At 41.5% G+C, this 22590-nt stretch overlaps 1 long non-coding RNA gene and 1 pseudogene across 1 annotated transcript in view; one reads left to right on the forward strand and one right to left on the reverse strand.

Annotated features, from left to right (window-relative positions):
- Nucleotides 1-22590, forward strand: part of LOC139362405 (uncharacterized) — a 376215-nt gene that overhangs the window by 236071 nt on the left and 117554 nt on the right. The gene's annotated exons all lie outside the window — the stretch shown is intronic.
- Nucleotides 15416-16540, reverse strand: LOC139362125 (putative uncharacterized protein MSANTD5; annotated as a pseudogene).

Consider the following 22590-nt stretch of genomic DNA (forward strand, 5'->3'; position numbering starts at 1 on the left):
GGTTGTCTCCAGGAAATACAGTCCAATGTTGGGTACCTATGTGGCCTCAATCTCAGCCACCATGGTCACTGTCATTTTCCCATTGTCTGACAAACATTGGCTGACAACTGGAAAGGCAATTTTTTCTGGTTGTTCACTGAGTCTTCCGGGATTAGTGCTCTGTAGTGGGTGTTAACATCTGACATGAAATCAACAGGTCTTTCACATGCATGTCCTATAGACTTTCTCATCTCTTTCTAGTCCTTTCCATCCAGGCTACTGACCAGACGACTAGACCACCGGTCCCTGCTGAGAGATCAGTATACATTCTCGGGCCATGTGTCGCTCCACTTAAGATAGATTCATAGTGAACTAGCTCAAGTTGTCAATTATTTTTCCCCAAGTTGGGGCCAGAGAGACATTTTTATGGCTGCTGAAACCATAGAGCCTAGGTAAGATGCTTTCGAATTGGAAATAGTGTCCTCAGCATTTGGGATACAAGTTTGTCTCTCTCCTAATCCCAAAATATTTTTTTCTGACAAGCTTATAAATTCCTGAACAACCTAAACTTGGATTCACTTACATATGTGGACCCTTTTGATAAGAGGATGAGGAAAATTGATTACTTGATAATGAAATCCTTGAAGCATAGTTTCTCACTTAATAGAAGTTGAAAGCAGGCTGACCCTAGGATATTTCAGGTTTCTGTCAGCAATGCCCATGAACGCTCAAATTCCATGTTCCAAAAGTTCAGGCAAGGAGGCAGGATTGATGCCTGACAGGTTTGGGCTGAGAAGTGATGGCACAAACCAATGTCTTGCCCAGGTGGTGTAACTTGATTTCAAGCCCTAGTCCTTGTGGATTAGGTGTGATGAAATACACAGCTATTTACCTTTGTATCTGTAATAAGTAGAATCTATAACCTAGGGGTTTAAGTATCTTTTCCTTGGAATATTTCCAGTTGGTGTAAATATGTGACATAAAATGGTATGTTTCTCAGTAGTTCATTTGTCAATACAAATACTTAGCCTATTGGCTGTTGCCTGCATTTCTTCATGAAAATACTATAATTGGAAATTCTTCCTCTTTTTGTATTTCTTAAAAATTTTTAATTTCCATAGGTTTTTGGGGAACTGGTGGTATTTGGTTATGAGTAAGTTCTTTAGTGGTGATTTGTGAGATTTTGGTGCGCCCACCACCCGAGCAATACACACTGAACCTGATTTGTAGTCTTTTATCCCTCACCCCTTCCCATCTTTTCCCCGAGTCCCTAACGTCCATTGTGTCATTGTTACACTTACAGCTTAGCTCCCACTTATGAGAACATACGATGTTTCCATTCCTGAATTCACTTAGAATAGTCTCCAATCCCATCCAGGTTGCTGTGAATGCCATTAATTCATTCCTTTTTATGGCTGAGTAGTATTCCATGGTGTATGTGTGTGTGTATACATATATACACATATATACACACGTGTATATATACGTGTACATATATATGTATATACACGTGTATATATATGTGTATGTGTATACATGTGTATATGTATACATGTATATATACACGTGAATATATACGTGTATATATACACGTATACGTGTGTGTGTGTGTATATATATGCTACAGTTTCTTTATCCACTTGTTGATTGATGGGCATTTGGGTTGGTTCCACATTTTTTGCAATTGCAAAGTATGCTGCTATAAACGTGTGTGCAAGTATCTTTTTCTTCCTTGTGTAAGCAATGTCCCAATAAGAAGAGTGGGCCTACTAGCTTGAGAAGGAGTCTGTTTCTTTCTCTGAACCTGTTTCCTGATCTTTGTCAGTCATCATATCTCATCTACAAGACAGTTGAGCAAGATAATGTATGGGAAATCACTTCACATGGAATAAACTATCTTTTTCCAGAAGGTATATGTGCTTCAGGAAGAATGGCAGAAAAACTATTTCTGTGGGCCAAAACTTGCAAGCTTGACCTAATTGGGCATTCTCTTGACCCTGTGGCAGAACAAAATATCTCAATATGATACTGGACCTATTACATGCTGGAAGGAAACTACTAGGATAGCCAAAGAACCTGAGCTTTTGTTTAGGGATCTGTAAGAATTTATTTTGTGACTGGATAATGAATGACTCTAATGAGTAATTCATATACATTAGTCTCAACCCACATTCTAATACAACTGTATATATGTTCTATACCATGGACATTTTACACTGAAAAGTAGTGGCAAAAGCTGCTTCCTTGTTCTTGTGGTCTAAAGCTTAACCTGTACATGTAGACTCTACAAATACCACCTGTGTGCACAAAAGCTGAGTGCCCCAAGTAAAATAAGGATAAAGGAAGTCTGTGTTACAAAATGTGGTTATGCAACTGTTGCTGAATGCCAGGGGTTCCGCCTAGGTCTGGTTGCTTGCCACACAGAAAGCCAATAACTGAGGCAATGAGTATTGCCAGGGAAGACAGACTGTACCCCAAGTGATGTCAGTGGGAAGACATCCTTTTGTAGGAACTCACTTTCCTTGTCTGACAGTTGGTTTCCTAAGGAGGGAACTGAGACAAGACAAAGGTAAGTTTCTCAAGCTTTAAGACTAAAGGGTCAATTTTTATATCTATTCAAAAAAAAATGTAGATATCAGTTCTCTGGGAAAATTGGGCCATTTTCACAACAATCTGTTAGTCAATGGCAGATTAGTGCAAATCAAAGCAGTGCTGTATGCACTGGCAACCTTAATGAAAACAGGACTGCTGCTTTTGCTATCACAAACCCACTCCACATTCTACTTTGTTTCCTTCCTAGTGCTTTTGCCTGTTTGTCTCCGCATTTGAGTTCAAACTGCAGGCAGGGATTTACAGTTCACTGTACCTCGGTGCCTGGGCTCATGCTGGCCTGACTCTGTCAGTGTTCGATAGGTTGCTTATTGGGTTTAGCGGGCACATAGTAGTGCATGGAATATTATTGCTAAGAGTGCAGCCTCATTATTGCTTAGAAACAGGACTTGAGTGTTTGAGATTACTTACCTGGGATCTCTGGAAGATCTTGAGAAAGCTTACATGCATTTGTATAACCTATTGAGGAAGGCAGTATACAAGACAGCCAGAGTAAGAGAATGAAGTAAGGCAGGAAAACTGTGGTGACTTCAGCTGCGCACCACTTTACCGGAAAACACACAGCTGCTTGCTTCCTCTGTAGGCCAAGTAAAAACAATGTAACAACATCTGCTGGAGAACACTGCAGTGTAGTAGACTGGAAATTCTTGCAGTTGTGAACTTCCGTGTACTACTTAAGGTTCCTATTGGGTTGCAAAAGTAACTGTGATTTTGGCCAATGTGCAGGAGGTGGAGGCTGCGGTGAGCCGAGATCGGGCCACTCCACTCTAGCCTGGGTGACAGAGCGAGACCCTGTCTTCAAAAGATTAGAAATCACAAGTGTCAATCCACTGTTTCGTGCCTTCTGTTCTATTTTTGTGCTTCAACTGTATTCCTCAAGTTGCGGAAAGAGGGAAAGCAGTAAGGGGCTGCTACCAAAAGGACTATGTTCTCCTTGATCGTGGGGGAACTCTCTCACAGCTTGGGCTCTCAGTCATCGCTTACATGGAGTTTGAGGTGCAAGGACTGGTATCCTTTTGCATATCTACTCCAGTGGCTGTCAAGTATTATGGCTCTTGTGGCCAGCCTGAGGGGTGGAGGGCACAGAATCTAATTGCCAGCATCCTAGTCCTCCTTCCCCTGTGCATTAAATCCCCTGCATGTCCAGATAGTTGTGACTTGTGCCTTCCAAGCAGCTGTTGGAAAAAGTCAGCTCTCACACCCCACGGTGTATGGTCTCCAAGAGTCCCAGTGGTAAAGGAGGCATATAACCTTAGTGAGATGATGGTTGGGGCCAGGGCTCCCCACTGAGCAAGCAGCTGAGAGGCAGGGAGGGCTAAACTGACTTTGGAGATGCATAAAAATTGACATCTTCTCAAAGCATAACTTTTACAAAGCTCACAGGCCTATATATATGTGTGTGTGTATATATATATACACATATGTATATGTATATACATAAAACTTATGATAATGGCTGTAACTATGAATATTCTAGGCTAATTGTCTCTTGATAGTCATATCAAGCCTTGACATTAGCACATTCTAACAAAGCATACTCACTTTCACTGATGAGTTAGAATAAACAGAAAACTAAAGCAGTATCAGAACAAGGATCTCTGAGGACCAGTGTAAGCCCTTTAAGGTCACAAATTATAGAAAAAGTGGTTATTTGGAAAATCCCTTTATTTTCAAGGAATTTTCTTATACTACGACACTCAAAATTAGCTTTAGGAATTGATCTACATCTTCAGTTGGGTCACATTTCAGTGAATGCTATGTGACTGGTAGTGACTGTTTACTACCGAACAAAAGTCTCAGGACAGAAAACATGAAGAAAGTTTTGTCTCTTTTTCAAAGGGACCTTATAACATAGTAAATGTACCTGCTGTGATTGTGTACCTGGGATTCCTAGAAGACGGATCCTGAAGCAAAATACAGAAGCATCTCTGTACTGGGGAAAGGAGTCTACAAACCCAGGACTGCAAGAGTGAGGGAATTAAAGTGAGGCAGGAAAGAGTTACATGACTGCAGCTGCTCAGTTACCAGAAGACACTCAGCTGCTTGCTTCCTGTGCAGGTCAAATAAAAACACTAAATATTTGGAGGGGAACACTGCTGTCTTGGCCTGCTAAATTTCTCCTTGCAGTTGTGAACTTTCCCATACACGTTAAGGTTATTAGGTTCATAGAAGCTTGTTTCTGATGAATTAATATTTGCCAAAATTAGTTGATGAGTTTATTTCAGATAATCGTTTTGGTAACTCTACCAGCTCTTTTGATACACTATTAGTATCTGTTCTCCTATCTTCTTACTCCAAGTGATATACTTAAGAAATCAGAGGGGCCGGGCACGGTGGCTCACGCCTGTAATCCCAGCACTTTGGGAGGCTGAGGTGGGCGGATCACGAGGTCAGGAGATCGAGACTATCCTGGCTAACACGGTGAAACCCCATCTCTACTAAAAACACAAAAAATTAGCTGGGCGTGGTGGCGGGTGCCTGTAGTCCCAGCTACTTGGGAGGCTGGGGCAGGAGAATGGCGTGAACCCGAGAGGCGGAGTTTGCAGTGAGCCGAGATCGCTGCCACTGCACTCCAGCCTGGGCGACAGAGCGAGACTCCGTCTCAAAAAAAAAAAAAAAAAAAAAAAGAAATTGGAAACATAAATGGCACTTAAAAATCCAGTCTGACAATGTTCTCTAACTAGAAACACTATAAGTCATGAGTGTCAACCTACTGTCTTTGTGCTTTCTGTCCTGCTTTTTGCTTTCTTTGAGTTGTGGAAAGAAGGAAAGCATAAAGGGGTTGCTACCAAATGGGGCATGTTCTCTTTGATCGTACAGTATGCATCTCTCAGCCTTAGCTCCATGAAAAAAATGTCCTTGCTGAAATAAGAGTTTGAGGTATGAGGTTGTCTATAAGGAAAGGCTGCCTATGGAAGAGAGGTGAAGAAGGCAGAATTAGAGAAGTCAGCTGTGGTCTGGGCACCACAAAGCTTTCACTAATGTGGTAGAGAGTTCCAGAGCTGGTATTGCTCGTCAGTATCTGTGATGGTTGGGCCTCTCTAGGCTACCTTGCTCAGATATCAGATGTAGGCTCTATCGCCACCAGCTCTCTGCAGCTGAGACTGACTTTGAGGTGGTTGTCGCCTATCACAGCTGGACCATGGAGACAGTGCCAGAGTACAGTCATCTTCCTTGGGGAAGCATAGGTTTCTGGCAAAGCCAGAGATGATGGGGGGTGGTGGTGTGGGGGGGTGATGGTTGAGGCTGGGGTTCCCCACTGAGCAAGCAGCCAAGGGCCAAGAGGCAGGTAGGGCTGAGCAAATATGGAAAGGTCAGACCAAGTTGACACATCTGTAAGACACAGCTTTTATGTTTTACTGGCTCTTAAACTCACAGGACTAAATTTAGGAATATATACAATAATGGCAACAACTATTGGTATTTCTGTAGGCTACTTATAATAAAGAAATACTGAATAGTCTTGTCAACATCAGCACATTATAACAAAGCATACTCATATTTTTACTATGTTAAATAGTATTTGTAGAACTATAATCATACTATAAGCTTACCATTTTAAAAGTAACTTTAGATTCAGAGGATATATGTGTAGTTTTGTTACCTGGATAGATTGTGTGATACTGAGGTTTGGGGTATGACTGAGCCCATCGCTTAGGCAATAAGCATCGGGCCCAGTTGCTTTTCAGCTCTTGCCCCCCTCTTTCCTTCCCTCCCCTTTCTTTTCATCCCTAGCATCTATTGTTGCCATCTTTATGTCCATGAATACCCAATGTTTAGCACCCACTTACAAGGGAGAATATGTGATACTTGTTCTGTTCCTGCATTAATTTGCTCAGGATAATGGCCTCCGACTGTACACATTCTGCTGTAAAGGACCTGATTTTGTTTTTAATGACTGCAAAGTATTCTGTGGTATACATGTACCGTATTTTCTTTATACAAGCCACTACTGGGGAGCACCTAGATTGACTCCATTTCTTTGTTACTGTAAATAGTGCAGTGATGAACATATGGGTGCATGTGTCTTTTTGGTAGAATTTCTTTTGGATATATATCCAGTAATGGGATTGCTGTGTCAAATGATAGTTCTAAGTTCTTTGAGAAATCTGCAAACAGCTTCCCTTAGTGTCTGAACTAATTTACATTCCCACCAACAGTGTATAAACATTCCCTTGTCTTTGTAACCTTGCCAACATCTGTTAGTGACTTAATAGCCATTCTGACTGAGATGATATTTCATTGTGATTTTGATGTGCATTTATATTTGATAAGGGATTTTGAACACTTTTTATGTGGGTACTTGGACACTTGTGTGGTTTTCGAGAAGTCTGTCTTTTGCCTACATTTTATGAGGTTATTTTTGCATATTGATTAAAGTTTCTTAGGCTTTGCTTTGACAGAGGTCTAATCTGCATAGTTTTCAAACACTTTCTCCCTTTCTGTAGGTTCTCTCTGCTCAGTTTCTTTTGCTGTGCAGAAGTTCTTGTTTAATTTAGGTCTGCTTGTCAATTTTTGTTTTTGTTGGCAATTACTTTTGGAGTCATCGTGAAATCTTTGTCAGAGCCTATGTCCAGAATGGTATTTCCTATATTTTCACTAGGATTCTTATAGTTTGAGATCTTATGTTTAAATGTTTAATCCATGTTGAGCTAATTTTTATATGTGGTAGAGGGTGGGGGTCCAGTTTCATTCTTCTATATATGGCTAACCAACTATCCCAACACCATTTATTGAGTAGGGAGTCCTTTCCCATTGCTTATTTTTGTTGGCTTTGTCAAAGATCAAATAGCTGTAGATGTATAGCTTTATTTCTGGGTTCTCAAATCTGTTCCATTGGTCTATGTGTCTGTTTCTGTGTCAGTACCATGCTGTTTTGGTGACTGTAGCTTTGTAGTATAGCTTGAAGTTGGGTAGTGTGATGCTTCTGGCTTAGTTCTTTTTGCTTAGGATTGCTTTGGCAATTCAAGCTCTGTTTTAGTTGTATGCAACTTTGAATAGGTTTTTCTGAATCTGTGAAAAATGTTGGTGGTTTGATAGGAATAGCATTGAATCTGCAGACTGCTTGGACAGTATGGCCATCTTCCAATCCATGAGCATGGAATGTTTTTTCATCTGTGTCATCTATGATTTCTTTCAGCAGTGTTTTGTAGTTTTCCTTAGATCTTTTGCCTCCATGTTTAGGTGTATTCTAGTATCTTTTTTTGTATGTATATATTGTAAATGGGATTGTATTTTTGATTTAGCTCTCAGCTTAAATATTACTGCTGTATAGAAATGCTACTGATTGTTACACATTTTTTTTTTTCTTTTTTGGAATCTGAGAATTTACTGAAGTCACTTAGGTCTAGAAGTCTTTTGTCAGAATCCTTAGGGTTTTCCAGGTAGAGAACCATATTGTCAGTGAAGAGAATCTGACTTCCTCTTTTCTTATTTGGATACTCTTTATTTCTTTCTCTTGCCTGATTACTCTGCCCAGGACTTCTAGTACTATGCCAAGTAGAAGTGGTAAGTGTGTGGGCATCTTTGTTGCCTCCTGATTCTCAAGGAGAATACTTTCAGCTTTTTCTCATTCAGTTTGGCTGTGGGTGTGTCATAATGGCTTTTTTGAGATTTCTTCCTTCAGTGCCTTGAGAGCCTTCATTGTGAAGGGATGTTGGATTTATCGAAAGTAATATTGTCTTAACATTTAAAGACAACTACAAAAGGTAACTCCCTGCTTATTTTCCATCTCTAAAAGTATCACTATGATACATTTTTATTGCAGTAAAGTCTTAATTAGAATTAGAAGTGAGAAATCAGCCTCAGAACAAGAATCACTGAAGGACTAGTATTAGTTATTTAAGGTCACAAATTATATAAACAAAGGTTAGTCAGGAAATCATTGTCTTATTTCTAAAAATTGGCCCCAGGAATTAATCTACATCTTCATTTGGGTCACATTTCAGTGAATGCTATGTGATTGAAAGTGACCACTATTGAACAAAAGTCTCCAACAGAAAACAGGAAGTGGGAAAAGTCTTATTTCTCCCAAAAGAGTTATTTTAATATCTGCTGAGACACTAATGGCATTCAATTTATCTGTTCAATACACAGCTGAGGCTGTGAAGAAATGGGGGACTAGTCACCCACTAATCTCCTGGGTCCCTCCTCTTTAACCCCACTGGAAACAAGAGGACCACATATGGTGTAGTTTGTAGAGAATTTGCAAAACTGGTCACAGAGCAGCAAGGTAAAGAAGGATTTAAAACATTTATAGAGAAAGCAGCACAGAAAAACAGTTGGTTTCATTTTTAATGGATATATCGTCTTCCATTACTTCTGAAGAGTCAGTTTGCCAATTCCATAAACAAAGTCTGCTGGTATTTCTGAAATAGCTTGAATTGGATCCATTTAGGGAGATTTTTGAGTATGTTTTCTGGCTACTTTATCAGGGAAGTCATGTTGGCATTTTGAGTGTCCTGTACCATTACCACTCAGATCCTCTAACAGCCTTCAAATGAGCTGGATATTTTCCTTTTCCTATGGTACAATTAATCTGGTTAATGCCTTTATGTACCCTTTAGAGAGATCCCACACCATGGCAAGTGTACAGTTACTCCTTCAATCTTTGTCCAGAGTATTGGTAGCCCATTTGATTAATAAGCTGTATGTCTGATAAGTCGCCGAAGTGTAGAAAATGAACAGCTGACATTCGCATTTTGCTATTCTTGTATTGATCATTGATTATACAGGTCATTGGCTGTTCATCTGTTTTATCCTTAGTAACATTGGTTTATTGGGCATTGCCAGAAATCCTGTGGGTTGGAGCTCCAACAGCCATTGCAGCTCTGCTGCCTCTCATAGTAACCACATCCTCTTAGCTTCTGCCAGCTAAATGCTGCCCTCTTGCTGCTATTCCAGGAGACTACCTTACTCACATACATGAGAAAGCCCAGTTTTCATAACGCTGTCTTGCCATCAACCTGGGACTATGTAAGACAGCCAATGGTGAAAATCTCAAAGATGCCAGTGCTACTCCTGCTAATACACTTACTACCTTGGTGAAGGTTATATCTTCCAGGTACTCCTAGGGAACATAAATGCATGATGAATTATCTAGTCTTAAATTTATTCTAGCTTGCCCAACTCTGAGCCTTTTGACTACTTCAATACTCAACCTCCAGTAAATACGTTGGAAATTCCAGAAATGCCTTGGCAACTTCTTCTCCCATGCTTAAAGGAGTCATCCTGTAAGGGCACTAAGGCTCATACCAGGTGTCTTTGAGAATATTTCAGATTCCCCTTTGAGGAGTGACTTGGCCCAGCTACTGGGACTGTTGTCCATATACAGCCTTCAGCTATCTGCTTTCAATTCACCCAAGAACATGCCTTTCTTCATGTAATGACTGATTGTGTTGGAAGTGTAAAGGCCCACCCATGTTGGCCCAGTGTGGAACAACTCTAATGGGTTAATTCTCTAGAACTCTCTAGAGTTGGGTAAGGTTCTCAGCTCTCTATTATAGTTGACTTCTATGACCAATCCTGCTGCCTCGCTCTCCCATAAATATTCATCCCGAATAAATACTCTGCATGCCAAATTCTTAACATCTGCTTTTGAAGAAGCCAGCCTGAGGCAGCTGGTCCCAGAAGTGTCCAAGAAAGCAGGCAATACTATGGTGCTTGATTTAGGCTCGATTCCTGACTGTCCACTCTGAAGACCTTATTGTTTGCAGGTGGAACACAACCCTCCACAAATAGCAGTCCAGTTGTTAAATGATCTTCCTAGTGATAAATTAGGATGGTATACTGGTAGAGTGAAGTGCATTCGTTAGTGTAACATAGCATATTTGAGAAGTACGAGGGAAATAGTCCTAATTCTTTTATTGGCTATGTACCATTGACATTGGAGATCCATAGTGTCATCCTGGCCCCCATGATAAAGTAGGGACATACTATGGCCAGATTATGAATAGTCAAGACCAAAGTTCAGCAGCTTATAGGCCCATTGCATCTAGCCTGGTGGTGACTTCCCAAGTCCCAGAATATATTGGAATGGACATCCTTGGTGCTTGGAACACCTCTCACTTTGAGTGTTCTTGGCCTTTTCTGCTATAATAGCAATTACCTACAGGCCAAGTAGAGGACATTCAAACTTTTACACTGAAAAGGGCTGGTTAAAATCAGTATCACTCATAAGGATCCAAATAACATGAGATTGGTGGTTCCTATCACAGCTCCTTTTCATTTACCAGCCTGGCCCCTGCAGGACTGAGATAAATCCTGAAGGATGAGAATAGGCTACTGTAAATGCAGTCAAGTATCCTGAATTGTAGCTACTGTTCCAGGTGTGCTGTTATTGCTAGAACACAGTAAGGCAGCCTTAGGTACATGATAGGCAGCCATAGATAAACTGCCTTTTTTTCTGACCAGAAAAGAAATGGTCCACATTAATGTGCAATAGAAAACTACAGGGACAGTTGTGCCTTTTGTTACTGTTCCTGCTTCTGTCATAATGTAGTCTGAAGAGATCTGTACCACTTGGACATCCCACAGAACATCACATTGGACAGGATAAGCAAAACATGGCTAGCATGCTGGAGGTCTTGGTAACGTACAAGTGCCTCAGATGTAGACAGATCCTGTGGAAGTTCATGGACTTGTCCCCGTAGGGAGGTTTTTAGGGCCCAGTAGCTAGGGGTGTTCTAGGATATACCTTTATACCTTCCAACATGAAAGACAAAGTATTGTGTATTATGTTGCCTGTTGTAAAGAGAAGCACAGGGCCTAGTAAGCTGCTTTAGATTGGAGACACCATATTTCAAGACTAGGGATGCTGCTCTAACCTTATACTAGGTGCCATTCTATTTCCACCCCAGTTCTCTTAGTACTTGTGATGCTAGAGCACGCTAGGGTTCTGCCTCGCTTTCTACCAGTAATAGGTTCCCTTCACTATCTGGCTAGCAAGTGATTCTATCCCAGAATGCCTTCCTAAAATCTCATTCCTGAGATCACTTCTGGAATGAATTGCCTTAATTTGGGTAGCCCCAGGATGAGACCTTGAGGCAGGTTTTCAAACATCAGTGGTTTATTGGCTGCCTTTCCTTCTGTCTCAACTCCCCAACCTTTTACTGATACGTTCTTCTAAAAGTGTACATTACCAAGTTTGTCATCCTGAGAACAACTAAGGGAAATTCTGCTGGGGAGAGTCTGGTGGCCAGAGTAGATACACACTTCAGAGTTGTCCCAGCCTGAGAGTCAGGGGATCTGGGATATTTATCTGCTGAGGTACATCACTCATTATTAAAGGGTTGTTACAATGTGGTGTTGATTTCCTGATATATATTAACTTGCCACAACTGCATTGTTGCCTGACAGAACCTTGGGTGAAGACACGCAGGCTGAGGTGACACAGATGGGGTGTCAACTATGCTACAGTAAGCCTAACCAAACTACATGTATAGAATCGCTTTAGCCATTTCACATTATTCCACTTACTACGCTTCTACCACTCTTCTTGCTCTCCATTGCATAGGTCAAATATTTTGCTAGCTTAGAAGCCATGCATTAAGGCTTACTTTTTGGCTTATTTCAATCCTGTTTCTGCACATGAGATGCCTAGGAAGGTTTAGAAGTACTACTTCCTATCCTAGTTTGTTTCAGTTATATTGCAGCATTAGCATTAATAAGGTCACTTTAAACTACATTGTTTTTAATGTCTGCAATGTTATGTTTTCAGATACATTATTTTGCACATGTCTGCCTGCCAGGGTTTTACTTAGAACATATCCTTTTTTGGGTGCTGCACTTTTGGTTCACTTATTTTTTTAGTTGATATCATTTTTGATAGTGTATGTATATGGGACACAATGTGATGTTTTGGTATGTGTATACAGTGTGGCGTGATTAAACCAAGCTAATGAACATATCCATTACCTCACCCATCATTTTATATGGTAAGACATTTGAAGTTGACTAGTTATTTTGAAATACGTTATACATTACTGACCATAGTCACCCTGCTGTCCTACTGTGCGATAGATGTCATAACCAATTCCTCCTATCTGAAACATTGTACCCTGTGATTGACAACTCTTTGCCCTCCCTCCCTAACCCTAGCCTCTAGTACCTGTAGTTTGTGTGTTGTTGTTGTTGTTTTGAGATAGGATCTCCGTCACCCAGGCTGGAGTGTAGTAGTGTGATCTTGGCTCGTAGCAACCTCCACCTCCCAGGTTCAAGCGATTCTCCCACCTCAGCCACCCTAGTAGCTGGGATTATAGGCACATGCCACCACGCCTGGCCAATTTTTGTTATTTTTGGTAGAAATGGGGTTTTACCACTTTGCCCAGGCTGGTTTTGAAACCCTGGGCTCTAGTGATCTGCCCATCTTGACTTCCCAAAGTGCTGGGATTACAAGTGTAAACCCCTGTGCCTGGCCTGTGATTCTACTTTCTACTTCTCAGTTCAATTTAACTGCATCCTACGTATCAGTGAGATGGTATGGTATTTGTCTGTCTTTGCCTGGCTTATTTCACTTAGGTGAAAGTGGAGGAAATTTTGCTATGTTGTCGCAAGTGATGGGACTTTTCCCTTTTTAAAGGTTGGATAGTACACCATCGTGCATATATAACCATTGTGTATGTATACCACTTGTTCTGCACCCATTCATCCATTATGGACCCTTACTGTTTCCTTTTCTTCATGTATTCAATTCTTGTGATCATTACACCTATATTTTCTGTAACCAGTGTTTTTCTGGTTTTTATAATCACTGGTTATAACCAGTGTCTTCCTCCAAACTAATGAATTTACTTCCATCTTCACTCTATAATCCTCTCTCACCCTGACCCAATACATACGCAGTTTTATTTTCATAAATTTTGGTTCTAGGTTGATAATGGACACACTACTGAATGCTTATTCTTGTTCATCTTGTAAAAAATGTTACAAGCGTGAAGATGCAAGACAAGGGGGACAGAATGGAGCTGCCCAGCTCTTTTCCTGGTGGAAAGCGACCAGCTTCTACATTCTTATGGAAAACACTTACCCAGAAAGAGGGTGAACAATAGTACAACTGGCAGCAAGAGCATGGTTGAGAGTTCAGAGGTAGCTCTGGGTCAAGTGAGGCATGGCAGGCAACTGTACTACAGGTCTCTCCAGTGAGCTCACTAATGGGGCTCCCAGGATAGGCAGTAGCAATGGCTAACTAGAGAAGCGGAAATATTTTATTGCAACTGAGATCTGGCTGAGCAACCAGAAGTCTTCTCTTTGCCTCTAGGGCATTCTGTTGACTATGCTAGCACTAGACCCAGAGTGGGGAGGAGAGAACATGCTTAACTTCACCCCCCACCCCAGGCAAGTTCTTATGGCTCACCTCCTTACCCCATGTTTACTTCAAACATGACCTGAGGGCTCCAGTTTCAAATTGAATTGGATAGTCAGTTATTAATATTATATATGTAATACTATTAATATTACAAAGTTACAGAATCATCTAGGGAAAGATTTGACAAATGATTGAGGTTAGGGAATGGAGAAAAGTAGCAATTTTGTATTTGTTTTTAAAGTTCAGAACAGTTCAGTAAAGTGGATATGAATCACTTATCTTTTTCTTTCCCAACCTCAGCAATGACTGTCAACCTTCTCCAATTGCCATGTCCCTTGCTCGACTTCCATGCCAGTTCTCCCCCACTTGACTCCTGTGTAAACTTACATCTACTTTTCGTTATCTCAGGGTATATTGTGTTGAAGACCAAGTTTTCCTGTGTACTTAACACCCGCACCTACCACTTGACTCTACCAGTTATGCCTCCTTAGGTTTTCAAGCTCTTCGCCTTGCTTCTCCTGCCTCTTTGTCAGCCCATAATTCAGTGTTTTAGTCCATTTGTGCTCTTATAATAGTACTACATATAGACTGGGTAACTTAAAAACAAATTTTCTCACAGTTGTGGAGGCTGTGAAGTTCAAGATCAAGGTGCTGACTAGTGAGGGATCTGGTTTCTGTTTCCAAAATGGCTCCTTGTTGCTGATCTTCTGGAGAGAGGTATGATCTGTCCTCCCATGGTGGGAGGGCAAAAAGCCTAATGCTACAAGGAAGCTAACAGCCTTAACTCCATTCATGAGGGAGGAGCCCTCATGGCTTGTTCATCTCTCAAATGCCCTACCATTACACTGGCCATTAAGTTTCAGCGTGTGAATTTTGGAGGGAACATACTTAAACTGTAGTATTCTACCCCTGGTCCCCAAAATGTATGTCCCCTCCCTACATACAAAATACATTCATTTATCTCAATGGCCCCCAAAGTCTTAACTCTTGAGTATCATCTGTAAAGTCTGGAATTTCATCTAGATATCACATAAATCAGATATGGGTAAGCTCAAACGTATACAAAATACATTCATTTATCTCAATGGCCCCCAAAGTCTTAACTCTTTTGAGTATCATCTGTAAAGTCTGGAATTTCATCTAGATATCACATAAATCAGATATAGGTAAGCTCAAATGTATGTTTCATCCTGAGGAAGATTCCAGCTATAAATCTGTGAAACAAAGTTATTACATGCTTCTAAAACACATTGGGAAATATCCAGGACAGATATTTCTATTCTAAAAGGGAGAAATAGGTAAGAAAGCATTTTAACAGGTCCCAAGTGAGTCTAAAACTCAACAGGATAAAATATCAACGGGACATAAAATCTTTTTTTTTTTTTTTTTCCTGAGGTCACAGTCATTCATTTATTTCACATGTATTCTCATTGCACTGGATGAGGAGAGAAAGGAGTCATGTACCAACATACACAGATTGTGCTATTTTTCAGTCTTTCTGATAGAATCAGGATCCAGATTCTAATTGTCTTCAGGATCTGGATTAGTAGAGATGGACCACTGAGGTGGGGGGCCTGGGGCTGCTGAGAGAAAGGCAGGATACATATATGGAACTGACCATGGTGGTTTCATGTTCCAGGGCTCCCATTTGGATACCTGAGGATTTTCTACGTAGATCACAAGTATCGGGGTCCATATCAGCTCCTGAAAGGCTATGGGAATGTCATAGGCCTTGGGCTGGTGCTCAGGAGGTGTGAGGTCAGCCACATCTGCACAGGGAGGACCTGAGAAGATGCTGATCTTCCATCTGTATCCCAGAATCTTGTGCAGGGCCTCTATAGGAGATTGGTCAGGGTGGTGGGAAAAGTTGTAAGTGATAGGGAAAGACACAAACCTTCTTGAGAGGCCAGGAGGTTTTGCAAAGCTTAGGGAGAGAATAAAAGCTGAAGACAGCTAATTCTCTTACCCTGAGGCAGAGGGCCAGAAGTAGGTGCAAGTGAATGTAGGGAAGCTTATCTAGACAATTTACTTATGTTGTCTGGAAACCAACCTTTGGTCATCCATGTGCAGGACTGCTCCCTGCAAGTTGGGGATGAAAATGTTAACTATCCACAGGTTGTGTTGGCTCCAGGCCTTTGTCATTAAATCTGTACTAAATAAATACAAGCGCCTCCAGCTTATCCGCACTACTCTCTTAGGTCCCTCGTGCCAGCAGTCCCCTAGCCCACTCTTTCCCTGGATACTTGTGTCTGGGTACTCCTTTCCTCCATTGCTCAGCCAGAGTCTGCAGGACAGGCCCAGCAGGCCTCTCCATAAGGACATGGCAAGAGTTGGCACCTTAGCCTCTGGTTGGCCTCATGAATAGTGTAGTGTAAGTCCTGCAAGCTTATCAGCATTTGGAGACATTTCTGCCATCTCTTCTTCATACCCCTCTGCTTGAAATGCCGGGTAACTGTTTTTGATACTATGTGATACCCTGTATACTTCATGCTCAAGAAATTCCCATTCTTGCAGGAAACTGGATTTCCTGGTCACTCCATGGTTTAATTAACTGAACTGAGGGCTTTTTTGGTCCCTGGGCTGCTTTTTTCTGCTTCATTTCTGGATGTTTCTGGTAGTTTCAGTCTGAAGTGTCACTTTCTCCATTTTTATTCCTGAGTTTTCTCCTGGGATTCTTTTCACTGCGCCTGCAGGGCTTGTTCCTGGGTTGGTGGAACACTGGCAGTTACTCTGCTGTAATGGAACCTAGGAGAGTCAGGAGGAACTCAAGTGTGGAAATGTGTTTGCTTCTCTCTGCTTCTGGAGGTCTTTCAGGACATAAAATCCTAAACGTTTTTTATGGAATACCTTGATAACCCTCGTTGACTTTACCACTGTCTTTTTTTCTTTCTCTGACTCTTCTGATGTTGTGACTTCCAGATACACTGGATGTGGAGTGGGGACAATGGCTCCATGGCTTTTCTGGGTTCAGCCTATGCAGCAGCTCCCTGGTTAAAGTCAAGTGCTTGCAGGTCTCCCAGGCTGTAGTTGCATACTGAGCATACAGTTCTGGGGTCTCTGGGACTGCCTCACCCCCATGACTCCAGCAGATGCTCTCCTAGTTAGGGTGTTCTGTTAATACCCTTGGAGATCCTCAAAGGTGGGACCACTGAAGAGAGTCCTCATGGCTCCACTAGACATTGTTCTCATGAGGACACTTGGTGGTGGTCCCACCTTCATGGTTTTTTGAGGCATCCTTGGAAATCTAGGTGGAGGTAGCTATGCCTCCACGGCTCCTGCACTCCATATAGTTAGCGTCACATGGACACTGCCAAATTTCACTGCCTGTGCTCTCCAGAGTGTAAGCCCAAGCTGCACCTGGGCCTGCTTGAGCCACAGCTGAAATGGTCAAGGAGCACTGCCCTGGAATACAGGGAGCAGACTTGACACAGCCTTGGAAAATGAGCTCTGAGGTCTCACAGGTCCTCTGAGTAACTCTCTTAACCATTCTGCACTCAAGGCCCTGGTACCCTGGGGCCTGCGATGGGCATGTCATCACAAATCTCCATAATGCCTTCAGGGTCATTCTCCCATTTTCTTGACAAACAGTACCTGGTTTCTGTCTGCAGTAATCTCCTTATCAAACAATTGCTTGGCCCCACCCTTTTTTTCTCTCCTAACCATGCTCTAAATATTTCACATAGCCAGGATGAAACTTTCCAAATCTTTATATTCTGCTTTCTTTTAAATCATGAATTCCATCTTTCTATATTTCTCCATAAGCAGTTAAGAGAAGCCATGCAGCACCTTCAAGACTTTACTGCTTAGAGTTCTTCCATCAGATACTCTAGTTTGTCGCTCTGATTTCTGCCTTCCAGAAAGTCTTGGGACATGTACAAAATTCAGCCAACATCCTGGCTACATGATGTAACAAGGATGACCTTTCCCCCAGTTTCCAGTACTTTCTCATTTGAGACATCAAAATAGTCATCATTATCCATATTTCTACCAATATTCCACTCATAACCACTTGGATCTCCTCTGAGATGAAAGCTGTCTTTCCTGTGAGCTGCCACCAGAATCTCATCTTATTTCTCTGTTCATGGCAATGCAGGCTTTTTCCAGCACTCAAACTGTTTCAGCTGCTACCCATTACCCAGTTCCAAAGCTGTGTCTGTATTTTTGGGTGTTTGTTATAACATACTACTTGTCTGGTACCAATTTTAGACCATTCAGAATGCTATAACAATATCACAGACTGAGTAACTTATGAAGAACACAGGTAACCTATAAAGAGCAAACAGTGGTTTATGCCTGTAATCTTAGTACTTTGGGAGGCTGAGGTGGGAGAATTGCTTAAAATTGGGAGTTCAAGACCAGCCTGGGCAACAAAGACCCCAGTTCTACAAAAAAAAAAAAAAAAAAAAAAAAAAAAAAAAACCCAGGTGCAGTGGTATGTGCTACTTGGGAGGCTGAAGCAGGAGGATCGCTTGAGGCCGGGAGATAAAGGCCATGAACCATGATCACGCCACCACATTTCAGCCTGGGCAAAAAGCAAGTTGCTGTCTCATTTTTTTTCCTAGTTCTGGAGGCTGGGAAGTCAAAGATAGAGGCACCAGCAGATTTAGTATGTAGGCAGGAGGAAGGCAGTGTCTCTCCTTCCAACGTGGCACCTTTTTGCTGCAACTTCTGAAGGGGAAGAAATATTGTAGCCTCACATGGCAGAAGGTAGAGGGGAAGAGGGACTAGATAAGTAAAGCCTCCTTTAGAAGGGCCTTTATTCCATTCGTGAAGGAGGAGCCTTTGTGATCTAGTCACTTCTTAAAGTCCCCACCCCTTAGTATCACATTGGCCATGAAGTTTCAACATGTAAACTTTGGAAGAGACATACTCAAGCAATAGCAGTCTGTCTCCTGTCTTAGAAACACCACCCTTGATCTCATGCTGGCCCCTAGCCACTGCCCTTTTCCTCTTCTCTGACTCAAACCCTAAAGTGGTTTCTCTACTTCTCTACTTTTCTACTTCTCATCCTCTACTACCTGGCTCCACACCAAACTATGGACCTTCAATATGTCCAATCATAAATGGATGCATTCCATTCAGTAGTATTCAATAGTATTGGAAAAAGTGATTACCCCAACTCGTATAATGGTATTTGATGTATTAGTGTGTCTAGGCTGTAGTTTCCAGTCAATTTGCGTTGTTGTAAAAGTAATTTGTAGATGTGATTAAAGCCTATAATCAGTTGACTTTAAGTTAGGGAGATCATCCTGTACAATATGCTGGGCCTGGTTCAACTAGTTGGAAGGCCTTAAGAGCTGAGCAGAGGCTTCCCTATTGAAGAGATTCTGCCTGATGACAGCAAGTTAATTTGCAACTGAGTTCAAGTCTGCCCTTCCTGAAAGCCTACCCTATAGATTTCAAACTTGTCTAACCAGCCTTCAGAATTGCAAAGTAGCAACATTTGATAACCTATAGATGAAGTTACGTATATGCTACCTTAGAACCATTTAAACACAGTAAGTGTGATGGGATTTGGCTGAATGCTTGCAATGGCCTTGGAGAAAGTAGGGAAAGAAAAGGCTGAGCTTAAGCCTTCAAATTTGAAGCTTAATCTCTGTATAAATAACCTGAACTCTCATATTTGTCCTGAAATGACCCTTTATCTACTATAGCTGCAGGGTCAAGATTTCCAAAAGTCAAACCCAGAGTGTCACATCCAGTGAGTGACTGAATTCTGATGTGAATTGGATTCCCAGCTTCATGAGATGACTTCTGTATAAGTCAGAGCATTGATTGAGAAGAAATAGGATTCTGAATAGAGAAATTTGGGCAGATTCCAATGAAGCTGGGGATATCAAATTCCTAAATTCTGTGGATTTTACTTGGCTGGTAAAAACAGCCCTTCTACCTCTGCCTGAAGGCACTCTCCATTGCCTGCGAGTGTTGTGTTATAAGGTACCACTGATTCTCCTTAGGATATATTCCTGACATCTGTTTCCAGACATAGTGAGGTGGTTAGCTCTCCACTGCCTGAGAGTGTTGTGTTATAAGGTACCACTGATTCTCCTTAGGATGTATTCCTGACATCTCTTTCCAGACTTAGTGGGGTGGTTAGCTCTCCATTGCCTGCGAGTGTTGTGTTATAAGGCACCACTGTTTCTCCTTAGGATATATTCCTGACAACTGTTTCCAGACTTAGGTGGTTAGCTCTCCATTGCCTGGTAGTGTTGCATTATAAGGTACCACTGATTGTCCTTAGGATATATTCCTGACATCTGTTTCCAAACTTAGTGAGGTGGTTAGCTCTCCATTGCCTGTGAGTGTTGCGTTATAAAGTACCACTGATTCTCCTTAGGATATATTCCTGACATCTGTTTCCAGACTTAGTGAGGTGGTTAGCTCTACCATTGCCTGATAGTGTTGTGTGATAAGGTACCACTGATTCTCCATAGGATATATTCCTGACATCTGTTTCCAGACTTAGGTGGTTAGCTCTCCATTGTCTGAGAGTGTTGTGTTATAAGGTACCACTGATTCTCCTTAGGATATATTCCTGACATCTGTTTCCAGACTTAGGTGGTTAACTCTCCATTGCCTGCGAGTGTTGCATTATAAGGTACCACTGATTCTCCTTAGGATATATTCCTGACACCTGTCTCCAGACTTAGTGAGTTGGTTAGCTCTCAAATGCGTGATAATGCTATGTTATAAGGTTCTACTGATTCTCCTTAGGATATATTCCTGACATGTGTTTCCAGACTTGGTGAGGTGGTTAGCTCTCCATTGCCTGATAGTGTTGCGTTATAAGGTACCACTGATTCTTCTTAGGATATATTCCTGACATCTGTTTCCACACTTAGTGAGGTGGTTAGCTCTCAAATGCCTGATAATGCTATGTTATAAGGTTCTACTGATTCTCCTTAGGATATATTCCTGACATCTGTTTCCAGACTTAGTGAGGTGGTTAGCTCTACCATTGCCTGAGAATGTTGTGTTATAAGGTACCACTGATTCTCCTTAGGATATATTCCTGACATCTGTTTCCCGACTTAGTGAGGTGGTTAGCTCTACCATTGCCTGAAAGTGTTGTGTTATAAGGTACCACTGATTCTCCTTAGGATATATTCCTGACATCTGTTTCCAGACTTAGTGACATGGTTAGCTCTACCATTGCCTGATTGTGTTGTGTTATAAGGTACCACTGAGTCTCCTTAGGACATATTCCTGACATCTGTTTCCAGACTTAGTGAGGTGGTTAGCTCTCCATTGCCTGAGATTGTTGTGTTATAAGGCACCACTGATTCTCCTTAGGATATGTTCCTGACATCTGTTTCCAGACTTAGACTCTCACGTTCCAAAAGCTCCTAAAGAGTGAAGTGCAAAGTGTGACACATGAGGAGATGCACAACCTCAAAATATCTGCATGACTTTCCCATATTTTTATACAGAAATACAGGGAATATGTAGGAATGAATCTTCAGGGAGGGATCATGATGAAAAGAATATAAAGTTGGATCAAGCTAAATTTATTGATGTGTCCATTAAGCATAGATTCTAGGTTTATTTTAGCTTTAGGGGCTATAAAGGATTCTGTCTGTTTAAAATGTGGACCCAAAGGTGGCCTACACTAAATGAAGTTGAAATGCTAGACCTGTGTGGATGTCCTCTAGAGAAAGTGTATCAGAAGGCTTAGGGAGGTAGGAATCCTATAATGGATTTGTCACACAAGACCCCTTTACCTACCCCAGGAGAGTCTAGAGGACCTGCTTTTTATTACTTTGAGAAATTTGAGTCTCCAGCACCCTTCTAAGAGCTTGGTTGTCATTCTCTGTAGGTCAGAAATTAAAGTGGGAACTGCTACCATGAAACTGCCATCCTTAAATAGAATAGGGATAATGTAATCCTAAGGTAGCAGAAGCTAAGTGGTAGTACTTAAACACCAGAGATGGGCCGAAATAATTAGTGTAAAACCAAACCAGTAATCAGAATAGAGTGACTCAGAGACCCATGCTATTCACTGATTGATCATGATGTCCCTAGAAAAGTAATAGATGGGAATCTAGTAAATTCTTGGACAGCATAAGTAAGAGTTCTAGTAAGTGGTCTAACATGAATCACCAAAAGTCACAGCCCCTCCATCAATTCCCAGACATCAACTAGTTCAGACCAAGAATCATTTGAAGCTGAGATTTGGTCTCTTTGAGGAATGATGTTTCTGTACTACTAAAAGTTCATACTGTTAATATTTTTTCAGCCTTCTCCAAAAGGACTTATCAGTATGACAATTCACTAGGGAAAGGAAGATAATCAGGCTTCTCAGGGATAACTAGACACTGGCTATGAACTTACAGTAACTCCCGTAAACCCAAAATATCACTGCAATACAGAGGGTAGAGGCTTATGAAGGTTGGGTCATAGAATTTTAGCTAAGGGTCAATTCACAGTGTGGGTCAAGTGGGTCCCCAAACTCATCTTGTGGTTATTTCCCCAGTCTGGAATGTATATTTATAACAGACATACTCAGCAACTAATAGAATCTCCACGTGTGTTCCTTGACCTGTAGAATGAAGACTTTTTGGTAGCAAAGGCTACGTGGAAGTCATTAGTACTACCTCTACCTACAAAAACAGTGAACCAAAAGCAATACCATATTCTAGAGAACAGTGCCAATATCAAGGACTTGAAAGATGCAGGGATACTGCTTTTCGCCACAT

Source organism: Macaca nemestrina, chromosome 3 (genome assembly GCF_043159975.1).
Source record: "Macaca nemestrina isolate mMacNem1 chromosome 3, mMacNem.hap1, whole genome shotgun sequence".
Lineage (NCBI taxonomy): Eukaryota > Metazoa > Chordata > Mammalia > Primates > Cercopithecidae > Macaca > Macaca nemestrina.